Raw genomic sequence first — 14,774 nt, 5'->3', positions numbered from 1 at the left:
TACAGCGGGCCATTGGAATACTCAGATTACTTTTTTGTTGTAATTAGTGATTTAAGTTTAAGTGAGATTGAAGTAAACGGGTGTTGACCCTGCTGTGGAGGGTACGACCCACAGAGGACGACGGATGTGCTTCACATGTGAAAGAAACACTCGGTTTGACGGCACAGCGCCGGTGGGATGACGAGCTGGTCACTCTGTGACTCAGCAGCAGTGATCGGTCTGCGTCTGGACAAGCTTTGGTCATTGAGGTTTGCAGCATTCGTTCATGCACAGCTCTCTGAGCTCTGCAGCAGCTCCGTTCTTTCCCTTTTCAGCCGTTCTGTTGGATCTTTGTCCTGCTGATGACCCAGTTTGGTCCCAGCTTTATCTGTGGGACAGACGTCCTCACACTGACTCTGGGACAGTTTGGAGTTCATCGTCCCTCCTCCACCGTGCTCACAGCTGCTGTCAGGTGTTTGGTCAGAATAGAGCAGCCCTTTATTGTTATTGTACAAAGTAATCATGGGTGCTCCGTGCCAGGTGTGCAGGAATAAACAACAGACAGGAGAAACTGCACATTTCCTCCAAACGTGCTGCTGTGCATGAAGAATATCTGCTCCTCAGTCTCGTCTGACAGAGCACAGGAGGCTCTTTGTCCTGGTGCTTTACAAACCGGCCGTACTGGTTCCACCTGTTTCTGACTGTACAGGGTCAAAGGTCACAACAGTAGCGAGTGAGATGGAGCTCAGGGTTCTGACCTTGGGGTGAATTTTCCAGGACGTCCACTCTTTGAAAGACTGCCTCATTGGTTTAACACGGCCGAACGCTCCATACCTGCAAACTGGAAAGACGTCAGCTTTCATCGAGGTGCTCACACTGATGAGTCAGTAAATGCACCTGGCCGCACCTCACACTCCTGTGGAAGCAGTGAGGATCAAAGCCGTCCTTCTGTTAATCTTCTTCATCCTCGCCTCAAACACGTCTCCTTTTTTATTGTAATGTTAAAGTTTCCCCCTCACACCAGGGACATGGGTCTCACCACACCTACACACACCTGACACCGAGCAGGTGTGGTGGAGTGACTGCATGTCTGAAGCACTCAGGTAATCCTCCAGCAGCACCGCAAACACGTCGTTGAACACCTGCAGGGACGCCCCCACACCATCCTTTACATTTGAACCGCAAAGTGCACTTTTTTTTTTTTAACCAGGGGTGTGTTCAAAATGAACCATTATATAGTTGTCAGTGCACACACAGCACAGAATCTGCGTCCTTGTGTCCACTTCCTGGTGGAGCAGTATCAGCAGGAAGTGACCTGCTTACTGCCGACCGATTACTGCTGCACCGTCTGAGTCACAGCGTGCGCCACATGCCCACATGCACCCATCTCCACCACACTAACCACCTGTGGGGCTCTCCCACTGTGGGGCAGGGCCCTCTGCTGGCACACAGAGTCACTGCAGGAGGTCGGACACGAGCAGGGAAATAGAAAGTCGAGTGAACCTGGTCCCCAATCTTTGTCTCACTGACCGTCCTTCACATCCTTCTCCTATTGTTCATGTCGGACTGATGGATTATTTTGGTCTCATAAATCTTTTAATGATCCCTAATCTACAAACACAAGGCATATAGTTAGGGCTGGACCAGGTGACCCTGGATCCTCCCTTAGTTATGCTGCAATAGACGTAGGCTGCCGGGGATTCCCATGATGCATTGGGTGTTTCTTCTTCACTCACTATGTGTTAATAGACCTCGCTGCACTGAATCATATCTGTTATTAATCTCTGTCTCTCTTCCACAGCATGTCTTTATCCTGTCTTCCTTCTCACCCCAACCAATCACAGCAGATGGCCCCGCCCCTCCCTGAGCCTGGTTCTGTCGGAGGTTTCTTCCTGTTAAAAGGGAGTTTTTCCTTCCCATTGTCGCCAAAGTGCTTGCTCATAGGGGGTCATATGATTGTTGGGGTTTCTCAGTATTATTGTTGGGTCTTTACAATATAAAAGGTTGTTTTTTAGTTAATGATATTTAACGATGATGTTAGAGTTCAAGATACAGAGAACGAGAACACATCTGTGACAAGTTCAATGGATTTATTCACTCTGTGTGTGTGTGTGTGTTTGTGTGTGAGACAGAGAGACATGAAGCAGCAGGCTTTGTCACAGCAGCTGAACGACAGCAGGGGGAGCTGTGGATCTGCAGATTCATAACACCACATTTCCTGTCCTTGTTTTTCATAATAAAACCAAAAGCTGAAGCTCTGGTTTATTTTCAAGGTTAAAGCAGCTGATTTCCATCAGACTTCACCCTTTAACACCTACTTCCTGGTTTTCTTTAAAGAGCTTCAGTGATGTTAAATCATCTCACTGGTTATAAGAGCAACATAAACTGAACACGTGACACATCAAGTGGAAAAACCTTCCTTAAAGACAAGAACAGTTCATAGCAACACAGAACTATAACTGGAGCCACTCACAGAGGGACATGAAACACAATAAACACACGACTATGACGGGAATATCCAGAAATCAGCTCAGCCTGATGGTGAGGTCATGTTTGCATTTGCGTTCTGTTTTTTTAAAGTAAAAGTAGTGAAACGTGTGTGTGTGTGTGTGTGCTGCCTGCAGACTGGGATAATCCCATCTGAGCTGCTGACCTCGACACAAAACCAGTCAGCAGGAGAGTAGAGACCCAAACAGACAACCACTCTGTGTGTGTGTGTGTGTGTGTGTGTGTGTGTGTGTGTGTGTGAGAGAGAGAGAGAGAGAGAGAGAGAGTGTGTGTGTGTGTGAGAGAGTGTGTGTGTGTGTGTGAGAGAGAGATGATTTAGGTTACAGACTGTTTATGATGCTCGTCTTACCACCGCACTCACATAATAAACGGTATTTAAGCCCCTCCCCCCGTAGTTTGATTATTTTTGTATTTCATCCTTAAAGAATATCGAGGTTGCCATGACAATAAAGTTTATTATTGTTTATTATTACGTCGTCTGCAAACTAAGTGTTAGCTGTCAAACATCAGGATGAAGGACTGACCCTGAGCGAGTCCTCTTATTCCTGTTTCTCATTTTCTTCTCAATATAAAGTTAGCCGTAGCTAACGCTAACAGCTAGCAGCCAACGATGGAAAGCTTGTTCATCCTTACGCAGAGTTACGTCATTAATCTGAGCTCAGTCAGAAACGTAAAATTACCTTTAAGCCAAAACTCTGTTTTTATTAAATCATTAAAATTTCTGAAAGTTCATGAAAAGACCTGAAGAAACCCGTCGTAGTGTGAAACGCTGCACTTGGTAACGGACGGGTCAGTGTGGAGAGAGCGGAGGTGTACCTGCGCACACACCTGCGGTTTGTGGCTCAGCCACGCAGAAACCTGCAGCGAGGAGCCGCAGATAAACCTCCTCACAGCGAGGCCCCGAGCCCAGGCCTGCAGCTTATCCGGTAACTAGCAGGAAGTGGCTGTTAATGAGTTCCTCGTCGGTGTCTCTCGCGTGAACGTCCGACAGTTTTTCACCTTGGAATGAAAGAACAGTGAGATGTACTGATGATGGGTCAGCGCGACCTCACAGGGCCTGAAAAACAACAGCATCAAAATCAGCCGTGCAGGGAAACATCACTGTAAAGAATCATGTGGCGTAAACGAGGATCCTGTCCTGCTGGAGGGGGTGGATGTGTTAAATACCGCAGGCCCAAAGAGCTGAACGCAGATCTGATCTGGTCTGAAGCCGTCAGCGCTCCGAGGAGGATGAGATCTTCATCACAGTCGTGATGTTGGTCTCAGTCTTTACTGCGAGGAAACCAGACTGAAGAACAAAAACACAGAAATCTGCCGAAACCCTGCAGATTTTATTCACGATAAAGCAGAAAAAAAGTTTTCCAATCATTTATTTTTCATGTTGACATCAAACACACATCAGCTGCTGAACACAGAATAATCTGCGTTTCCGGTCTTTCGGTTACGACGGGATTTCCCGCTGACGCGTAAAAGTCTGTTCACATCAGGCCGCTGCGCTCTGTATCTCTCTGACGTTATGTCCTCTACGACACTTTGTGACGTTTAATAAGTATCGCTCACTCATAAACAACAAACAGCTGTTGGAGGTCCCCATACATGCATGTAAACCAGTTCACCAAACTGGGACACAGAATGATTTTCTTCGCCGTGTGTTTGAACTCAGCGCCTCATTTCTATTGGTCATGTGCAGAGATGGGCAGTAACACGTTACTGTAATCCGATTACTTTTTTCAAGTAACGGGTAAAGTAAGAGATTACTATTGCAAAAAAGTAATTCGATTACTGTTACTTCCCCATAAGCACGCAGCGTTACTGCGTTACTAAACCGTGATTTTGTTTGTCAGTGTCTCATGAGTGACGTACGAGCGTGCGGTGTCCGTGGTAACAGACGTGTGCAGATCAACAATGGATCATATGGCGTGATGGAGAGAGTACGATCATGCAGCGTTTAAAGCGTGGAAGTAATCCCATTACTTTGAGTTGGATTCTGTAAAAAGTGACAGAAACATGAGCGTCTGCTGTTCACTCTGCGTGGGAAGAAAACTTCTACAGCGACAAATGAAACTTCAAATCTGAGCGAGCAGCGAGCACGCTGCCACGGGAATGTGACATTCGCAGAGAAACCCCCGGATCCTCCCACTGACATGACCTCTGTGGGCAAACCTCCACCCGCCCCACTCCTGCTCAACAGCTGACAGTAGATTTAAGAGCTGCTGAGTCTTTGATTTTATTCATTTTCTGCTGTGTTTTACTTGCATCTATTTGAAAGAGTGCAAACACAAAACGTGGTTTTATTTTATACGCTGGAATATGCAGGACATAGCTTTAAATGTTAAACATTTCTTCCCGTCAGAGACAGTTGAAATAATTTAATTCGTGCTTGAAGCATAAAGTTAAAAGATTTAAATCGATTAAAACAATTTTAAAAAGAGACTTTTTTCATTTGATTACATTTTATATGATGGATTATACAGAAAAATAGAACTGGGCTGAAAGATCTATGACGTTATTACGTATTCAGGTTGTGTATCAAGTTTTAAAAAGTAACTAAGTAATGAAGTAACTAATTACTTTTGAAAATAAGTAATCAGTAATTAGGAACTAGTTACTTTTTTCAAGTAACTTGACCAACACTGCTCATATGAAAGTACGTCGGAGCGAGTAAACTGTTATTGAGCAGCACATGAACGGGCTTCAGAGGGTTGCACGTCTGTGAAAGGACGCCTCAGTTCAGCCTCACTGGGGAGCAGGTCTGGCTTATATCGATTTATCGATTGAAATCTAGCTTGGATAACGTAAAATCGATTAATTAAAATCCTGAATCGATTTTTAAATATAATTTTATTTTGCCAGAATCTCAGGTTAAACCTCACAAAATTTCAACAGTGTCATGGCGAGTGGGATGAGCCGTGTGGGGAAAAATAAAGGAGGATCCAAATGCAGACACTCGCTGATATGTGAAGGTGGTTTATTGAAAATATAAAGCACGGGGTGAACAATGACAGAACAGAACAAAAGCTAAACTAAACTGGGAAAAAACTAAACTACAAAACTGCAAACCTGAACATGAAGGAACGTAGACACGGGTAGATGCTGGTTGATAGCAGGGAAAACACGCAGTAGATTCACAGACAGACCAGCAACTACAACACAAGAAGACACGACTTAAATACACACAGAGGAACACGGGGAGATTACACACAGGTGGGGGACACAGCTGGAAGTAATTGACGAGACGAGACGAGACAAGGGAGGCAAATCTGAATACACTCACATGAGACACAGACTTTCACAATAAAACAGAAAACAAGAAACCACCACACAAAGACGCAGACTAGACACAGAACTGAACCTACACTAAACATGAGACACAAGCCCTAAGAACTAATCCCTAAACACGAATAAACAGAAACATAGAATTCTAATAATAATCAACAAAGCACAAGAGGATCAGAAAACAATCCATCATGCAAAAATAAACGACAACCTAAGAAACTCAAAATGCTGGGTCAAAACGGCCCAGAACTGTGACTGTGTCTGCTTTGTTTTTATAGATATAAAACTATGGAAATGTACTGATGCATGTTCAGAATTACAATATTTCTGTCTGAGGCAAAATTTCCCAGATTCAAATCGAATCGATTCTAGAAATCAGTGACGACACCCAGCCCTACTCTGGAGCCAAAGCTGCAGTTCCTCTCCTGTCCAGCAGAGGCAGCAGTGAGACCGTCCCATATAAACATGTTTACAGCCTGACACACAGTAGTGGTTTTAGATACGGGCGACCCGGGGGTAGCATCGTGGTGGGGGGCAGCATAACGGGCATCGGCAAAAAAAGAAAAAAAAAAAAAAAAAAAAAAATGCTCGTACTCATGCTGTGTGACGTCAGCCCGCGCATATTGGGAATGTCACAGGCACCGATCGGTTTTCTATCGCCCATTTGCTGGGAGTAAGGGCGCCCTCCGTTTGCGAGGTGCGCCTGCTGCTTGCGGCACAGAGAGGAGAGGGCGGGGCGGCGGGGGAGTCTCTGACCGGCTGGAGCAGCATCTAATAACCAACTCGCAAAATAAAACAGAATAAAAACAAACTAACAAACACGAAAACACCAGACATTATAATACAGACTTATCATTTGCACCGATGTTTTTCCTCGGTGCGCCTGCTCGCTGCTGAAGTCAAAGTAAACTTTACTGTCATCTCCGCTACAGACAGTCCAGTATTATATATACTGGACGAGACGACGAGGCTCCAGTTACAGCAGTGCAAGTAAACAAACAATATATATAAGAAGAGCAAGAAAATAAATATACACTTTAGGACTCGGGGTAAAGGGATCAATAACAATTTAAAATTTATATTTTGATGATTTAAAGTCTCACACACAAGCCGTGGAAAGGGGAGGGGCCTGCTTCCAAATAGAGCACATTTCATTCATAATGTTGTAAATCCAAGCACATTATGTGTTCATGATTTGAATCCTGGGTTCAAAGCCATCAGGTCCTCAGATTAGAAAAAAGAGAAAAGAAGAGGAGGAGAAACGAGCAACAGATGCAGGTAAGCAGATGTGTGATTGGATAATGGCAGGTCATCCTGAAACACTCAGAATACTTTATTAACCCCTAAGGAAATAATGTGGGTTACAGTTGCTCCAAGAAGAAATGGTAAAAATAGTAACAGTAACAGACTAAACTCCAAACAACACATTATGTTCCAGATTTTAATATTAATTAGTCATTGTCAGTTGTTGATTTGACCTGTTCTCATTGTATGACGAATTATGATGGCTGTTTGGTAGGTTTACTCTCTTTCTTCATATCTGTGTGTTTCTCTTGTGAAATTCAGTGTGGCCCCGACAAAAGTTCTGTGTTAATGTACAATCCTGTGTGTCTGTGTGTGTGTGTGTGTGTGGGGGGGGGGGGGGGGGGGGGGGGTGCGCAAAACAGGCTAGGACCGCCACTGCTGACTAGGGATGGGTATCGTTTAGGTTTTATCCGATACCTGTACCAAACCGGTACTTTTGAAACGGTGCCGGTGCTTAGATGGTGCTCGAACCGGTGCTTAAAGAATGGAGAACACAAACTTTGTCCAAAAACCTCTCATGTTTAGCTGTTTTCCACTTTTTCTTTGGTCATTTTAGCCTTTTTGGCCAGGGTGAAGGGAGCATCTGCCATCAAACAAGAAGACAGCTGCATGTAGCTATGATGATGTTTGCTAGTTCACCTTACATGCATTAATGTAATAACGTGGTTAGCCTACTCAACGTAAATTACACACGAACAACATGAAGCTACTCACGCAGAGAAGAACGGCTGCTGCTGCATCATCATCCGTCATCATTTCTGCTACACTGGCAGGGCTAGGGGCCAGGACTCTAATCTTCGGGTTCTTGGGGGATGTTGCTAACTCCGAATCCGATAACAGGCACCACACCCGCAGTAGATGTGCTCGGTGTGAGGTCTCGCAGCAAGCTATCAAATACGGCGCATTTCTCGCCTTGTGTTTCATCAGATTCAAGGTGTTACCTCCTTTGCACAGTATCACCTTAAAGCACTTGTTGCAGGCTGCTGAGTTTGCATCTTTTGCTGTGAAGTACAGCCAGACTTTTGACCGCTTCGCCTTGGGCATTTTTAATCTGTAGCTCTGCTCTAAAAGAACGTACATACCTGGGCCCGCCTACTATCCTTGGAAAGGTAAAATGATTGGCTAGAATCCAAAGTGTACGACATCTCAGGAAAAAAAGCACCGAAATGTGCGCTGCTTTTCGGTCTGGTTACTACCGCTTATGTCAGAACCGATACCGGTACCCATCCCTACTGCTGACACATCATCTGTTCTGGTCTTTATAGATTATTTTACCTTTGTAACATTTTCATACCTCACATTAACACTTTAACATTAACACAGTTTGCATGATTAGGGGCGTGGTCTCACAGGTGCATGGTTACACAGGTGGCTCTAGCTGCTAGCTGTCTGCTAGCTTCACCTGAACTGGACCTCTGGACTGTGTTTGTGCTGTTGGAGCCTTTTATTTGTCATTTTTAATGACAGAAGGAACTGATGAGTAGACTTCCTGTCTGAATAATAAGCACGCCACGTCGACCCCTCAGGTGGAAACAGGTTTAATTAAACGCTCTGTGGTCAGACTTTGTGTGTGTTTTAATCCGCATTTATTTAACACTACAGACCCTCATACACATTTAATTATCCCTGCAGGGACTGAGCACACACACACACACACACACACACACACACACACACACACACACACACACACACACACACACACACACACACACAGAGTTATTGGGCTTTAAATCTCTTGAATATTAATTCTTCTGTTCATTGAGTTTCGTTTTATTAAACTCGTTTAGTTAAAAATATAAAACCTGCTCACGCGTCTCAGTGGGGGGAGAAGCCTGAGTCTTCATCACTTCATCTTCATCCTCAAGCCTTCATATTAAATTTTAATGATCTGCATTATGGGGATATTATCTCTGTGTGCGTGTGTGTGTGTGTGTGTGTGTGTGTGTGTGTGTGTGTGTATGTGTGGGGCATGAGGATAAACCTGCTCCACGGGCTCATCTCTGCAGGACCATTAAATCACATCGGATGGAGCCCGGGGCCACCGTCTCCTTGTGGCTCCTCCCCCTCTGCCACATCATATAGATCCTCTGAGCTACAACAGCTGACCTCATCATGTTTGTGTGTAAATCTCACCGAGGTGTCGATGCAGTGACGGGGGGGCAAACCACTGAGAGAAGGATGCCATAAATTAGGGGAGATGTAATGAAGCTAATGGAACAGAGCAGGAACTTCATCTGAGCAGTGAAGAGCATCCAGCACAGGAGGTGTGAGCACACCGTTAAAGAAGTTCTCCTTCCACACCTGGCAGGTTGAGTTGAAGCTGAGGGTTAAAGGCTTCCCTGATCACAGTGGGCGGACTGCTCCTCCTCTTATTTTGAAGGTTTGGAGCTGGCAGCGTGTAAATCACAGAGGCATCACTGCAGCTCGGTGAGGACGGGGAGAGGACCAGAGTCCCAATAAACACCAGAGCTCACCTGGACCTGCTGCTGCCACCTGAGCGACGCCACCATCAGCTCTGAGCGACGCCCTTTATTATTACAGTCATCACTGGGTTCATTTAAAGTGATGTCACTCACAGGTCAGGTGCACACAGCCACCTGATCAGGTGTAAAAAGACTGAGCACACGTCTCAGGGTGACCTGCTGTCCTCCAGCCAATCAGAGCGTGACGTCTCGGGCTCTCTTCATTAAAGGGCGTGCTGGCTCCGAGGCGTGCTGGCTCCGAGGCGTGCTGGCTCTGAGGCGTGCTCTGCATTTTTAATCTTCTTTAACTCTGACTTAGTTTGAATTTCAGGGTTTTTACTGAAATCAAATAAACATTAAATGACCTGCTCAGAATCAGTAGATCGCCCAGTCCAGGTCCGTCACATGACTTCCTGTGTGACTCCAGCCTCATTTATTATCTGTTGTATTGATAAGTTTGTAGCCGACCTGCTTCCTCTGTCCATCCTCATCTGTTCTGCTTGGTGTCAAGGTTAACGTGTGATTGGCCGATTCCTCCCGCAGGGATTGGTTCACCTCCTTGGTGGGAGGGTTAAAGCGTCTCCTCTGGTTGCATAACGAGGCTGGGGGGTCATCTGAGACTCTGAGCTTAGATCCTCCCTGATTCGGACTCTCGGTATCTCACGCTGACGCATCAGTGACGCAGATCTGAGCCGAAGCCTCCCGAGGCCCAGGCTCCGCCCACACAACCTGCATCTCATTAATATGCATGAGACCAAAGCACCACCTGGGACCACGCCTGGCAGACATCCTTCCTGCTCCGCCCACACACTATGCTCTTCATCATCATCATCATCCTCCTACTCACTGTGGATGAAGACATCATGTCTGAGCCGGACTCACTGACCCTCAGTGACCTCTGACCTCTGACAGTCCTCCTCTGGGACTCCCTAAAGAAGAGGAGAGATATACATGTGAGCCCAGCTGAGCGGCCCTCTGAGCTGTGAATAAATCACCGTGTTCATCAGCAGGAGCATGAGGTTCCAGACGGCTGGATCTATTTCTCTGCTGGTTTAGGCACTGCAAACAGACTCTGTGGTGTTTGCTACAGGTTGGTGTTGATGGTCTTTGGGTGAAATTGGCCTCTTTTCATCAGGAACCCTGCACGCCAAGCTGGAGGGAAGCCCGGTGCTGTTGCCACGACAGCAGCGGGTCTGAAGCTCTGCAGCATCCCTCCAACCTGGCGCTGATTAACGACGCAATGAACCGACAGGCTCGTCAGCACGTTAAAGGTGTGTTATCAGCAGAGGTCGTTACACACACACACGCACTGTACTGACAGGGACTACAAAGAGAGAGAGCCTGGTTCTGCAGGTTTCTTCTTGTTAAAAGGGTTTTTGTTTCCCACTGTCACCTGTAGGGTCCACCTTATGATGTTAAGTGCCTTTATGCAACTGTTGTTGTGATTTGATGCCATATAATAAAGATTTAATTGAAGCTCTGCAGCTGCAGGTCATTATGAAACCTTAAGGTGGAATTTCTCTTCTGTCGTGCCTCCTTAAACACTCGCAGCATCCAGAATAGATGACCTGGTTTGTGAAACAGGGGCAGAGGAAGTGTCCTCCAAGTCTGAGCCGTCAGGCTGATCTGGGGTCAGTTTTCTTCTTTCTCTTCCTGTTTCTTTGTGTTGCCTGCTGCAGATTAAAAATGTTCCTATTGGCTCTCTCTGCTGCCTGTCAGCCAATCAGATAATTAACCTCGATTCTTCATTTTCTCCTCTTTCCTCCATCAGTGCGTGAGTTCATTCTTTCTGTCTCTCTCTCACACACACACACGCAGATGCACACACACACAGGGTGTTACTCCACTGTGATGGGCGGAGCATCAAAGTGCCTCTCTTACCTCTCGGCTGGACTGTCACTCATCCCTGCTGTGCAGGTGGTTTCCATAGAAACGGGAGGAAACTGGAGTCCAGGTCTGTGATGATGAGCTCTAAAGCCTCACTACAGCCCATTAAATACAGAAATCATGAAGAAAATGTTTTATTTTGGAAAAAGTTTTGAACCATTTATTTATTTAGTGATTATTATTATTAAATAAATTATTTAAAGGAACTGTGTTCAGTAGTAGGACCCTACATTCTGTTTCTCTTAAATACTTTGTTGACAACTGGAGTTTTCCCTGAAAGTTTTAAATCAGCTGTGGTAGTGCCGATCTTAAAAAAAGCCTGGACTGGTGTGATGGCATCAGCCACACAGGGGTAAATTAGTCCATTTTTTACTTTATTAGTTTGCTTTGCAGTTTTCTTCATTAATCATTTGGTTAAACCTAACACTGGTATTATGAGGCGCGCACATAGTAACATTGTGTGGTTTTTCTAAAATGTTTTGTTATATTAATTATGTTTCTCTTTCTTTGAGTTACCTGGGTTTGGGCGGTGGCTGTTTCCTGTCTGGGCAAAAGGCGTGGCTGAGGACTCTGGGAACAAAATGCCTGCTCTGCAGGACCAACCATGGGCTTACCAGGAGCAGGGGTGTTTTAGGTTTAGTTAGGTTATTCTGTGCTTAGTTAATATTAGTGTGTTTTTGTTTTTCCCCCCTATTGTGTGTAAATGGTTTGGCCAAATCATTATAAAAGCTACCCTCATGTGTCTTTGTAATTAGGTCAGTTTGTGAGTTAAGCTGTGTCTCACTTTGTTTTGTTTAAGTGTCTGGAAATTTCTTTTTGTAGAGTTATATTTAGTTGACCTCTTTTATGGGCCTGCTAAGTATGTTTTTGAATTTTGTTAATTTTGGACTTTTTGAGGGTTAAAATAAAGAAAACCCTTTTTGAAGACACTTTTCTTTGCCTGTGTCCTCTTTGCTTTGGCTGCTTGGTCCCTCACAACTGGATGTTGACATGGTTGCAAACTACAGACCCATCTCATCTGTCTTTTTTGTCTAAGGTCTTTGAAAAAGTGGTTTATCTGTTTATCTGCAATTAAGGGCTGGTTATCGGATAATTTCTTGCTCCTAAATACTGATAAGTCAGAGTTGATGGTCATTGGGCCACACAAATTTCAGCACTTGTCCCAAAATTTCATCTTGAAAATTGTGTCATAAATTGCAGGAACAAGGTAAAAAACTTGGGTGTGTGGTTTGACATGGTGCTCTCCTTCAAGTCTCATGTAAAAGAGATAACAAAGACCGCCTTTTATCATTTGAGGAACATCAGCCAGAATCAGACAGGTTTTGTCAAGCGACACTGCAGAGGTTCTTTTCCATGCATTTGTGTCCTCACAAATGCATGGATTTGCACCTTCATACCTCTCTGACCTTTTACACCTTTATGTTCCAGCCCGTGCTCTCCGATCTCAGGACTCTGGCCTTCTAAAGGTTCCTAGGGACAGAAAAAAGACAGTTGGAGAGCTTTTACTTTCCCTGCCCCGTTTCTGTGGAACAACCTCCCTCAAGATATTTGGCAGGCTGCTCTGTGGAGGTTTTTAAAACTAAGCTGAAGACACATTTGTTCACCCCATCCTACAGGTCTTAATTCTGTGGCTTTTAGTTTTTAAATTCTTACTGTTTTTAACTTGTATAGTATTTTTTACTTGTATTGCTATGTATCGCTTTTATTTATCTTTTTAGTTTCAAATAACCTTACAGCACTTTATTTGAAAGTGCTTTTTATAAATAAAGTTATTATTATGGCAGGGCTATTATTATTACTACCAAAAATTACTTTATTTTGAAAGTATGCTGTTACTTCATGCTATTTTTAAGTTTTACTTTTCAGTGTAAAAGCGTTTGTGTGCTTTTAAAATTTAAATAATTTTATTTTGAAATGTTGTGCTTTTATTTGAGAAACAAACACAATCAAATCTAAAGATAAACAAGTGAAACTCTGATGTCGCCATTCTCGCAATGTAAAGTGACTCATTAACTGTCATCAGGTCGTTTGGGCGTGATCACCTATTAATAGTTAATCAATAATCCCAAAGGACACAGTAGTGCTGCTGCTCACCCCTCTGTGACCTTTGACCCCGTGGCTGTGAAGCAGCTGATTTCATTTATTGATGGTTCGAGCCTGAGCGGCTGCAAAGCAGCCAGAGGCCAGTCAGCAGACTTCCTGTGATGTCAGCAGATCTGAGGTCAGATTAATGCGACATTTGACCTTTCACCCTGCATTTAGGGCAGAGGTACAGAGTAGTTCAAGTCGGATCCATGCAAAAAAACCAGAACATAAGCTGTTCAAACCGCTGCCTTCAGGAGGCGCTACAGAGCGCCGTTTGCTAAGAGTGACAAAGCGGCATGAAGTCATTGACCACTTGTCCTTTGACCATATTGATAATTTATTGCTCGTTATTTTACAGATGACCGTAATGCTTTGATTTAGACGTTGCTGGTTAACACACTATCCCGGGTTTGTCTGTGGCAGCAGTCGTTACATCCATGCATGTTTTTAAAGCAAACACTACGAACCATCAGGTCATTTCAATTTTCTTCTGTTCACAGGCAAAAGTCTCCTAAATGATGTTTCTTCACGTTTGGTTATACTCACCATGTTCGCCCATTTATTCAGGTCCTATATTTAAACAGGTGTGTGGGAGGGGCCGCCCCAGTACTTCCTGTTTATATAGGGTCATGAGGTCACGGATTGGCTCATTGGGTGCAACCAAATGAAGGGTTTTTCATTTTGTATAGTGTTGTTTACTTTCTTTAAATTAGCCTTTTGAGTTGTATTGCATGCAGTGTTTTACTTTTCAAACCATTTAGCCGAGTAAATGAGTTTCATGCATAATCTTATTGCTGTTCTTTGTATTGTTTGACCTGTTTGTTTCAATGGTAGAGCCTAACGAGGCTCAGGTGTGTGTCGAGTCCTGTACAAAGCAAGTGGGACCAGGTTGGTTGTTTTATGGTTGAATGGAGAAATAAAGAGAAACTTGAGTAGTATGCTGATGCTGGCCACTTATCACCTTCTGTGGTAGGACTCGACTTAAGCGGTCAAAGAAGTGCAGGAGACTGATGCTGTCCAGTGTAGCCAGTGATTTATTCACCATTTTGTGACCCAAACAATATTTACAAAGAAACAAATAAGAAACTCAACTCTATAATTAACTCAGTCAAATAAACATAACTGAACTTAAATCAACGGAAATTAAGGTCAAACTGCACACAGCTACACTGACCTGAACCTCTTGAAACACCCGAGTTCTTCTGCTTAAATCGTCCACTTAACCAAACACTTTCTCCTCTGGACTATTTCACTCAGTAGGTAAGATGA

This window comes from Simochromis diagramma, unplaced genomic scaffold, assembly GCF_900408965.1.
Source record: "Simochromis diagramma unplaced genomic scaffold, fSimDia1.1 OVJJ01000456.1, whole genome shotgun sequence".
Taxonomy (NCBI): domain Eukaryota; kingdom Metazoa; phylum Chordata; class Actinopteri; order Cichliformes; family Cichlidae; genus Simochromis; species Simochromis diagramma.
The sequence above is the reverse complement of the archived record's forward strand: the minus strand, read 5'-3'. Positions refer to the sequence as shown.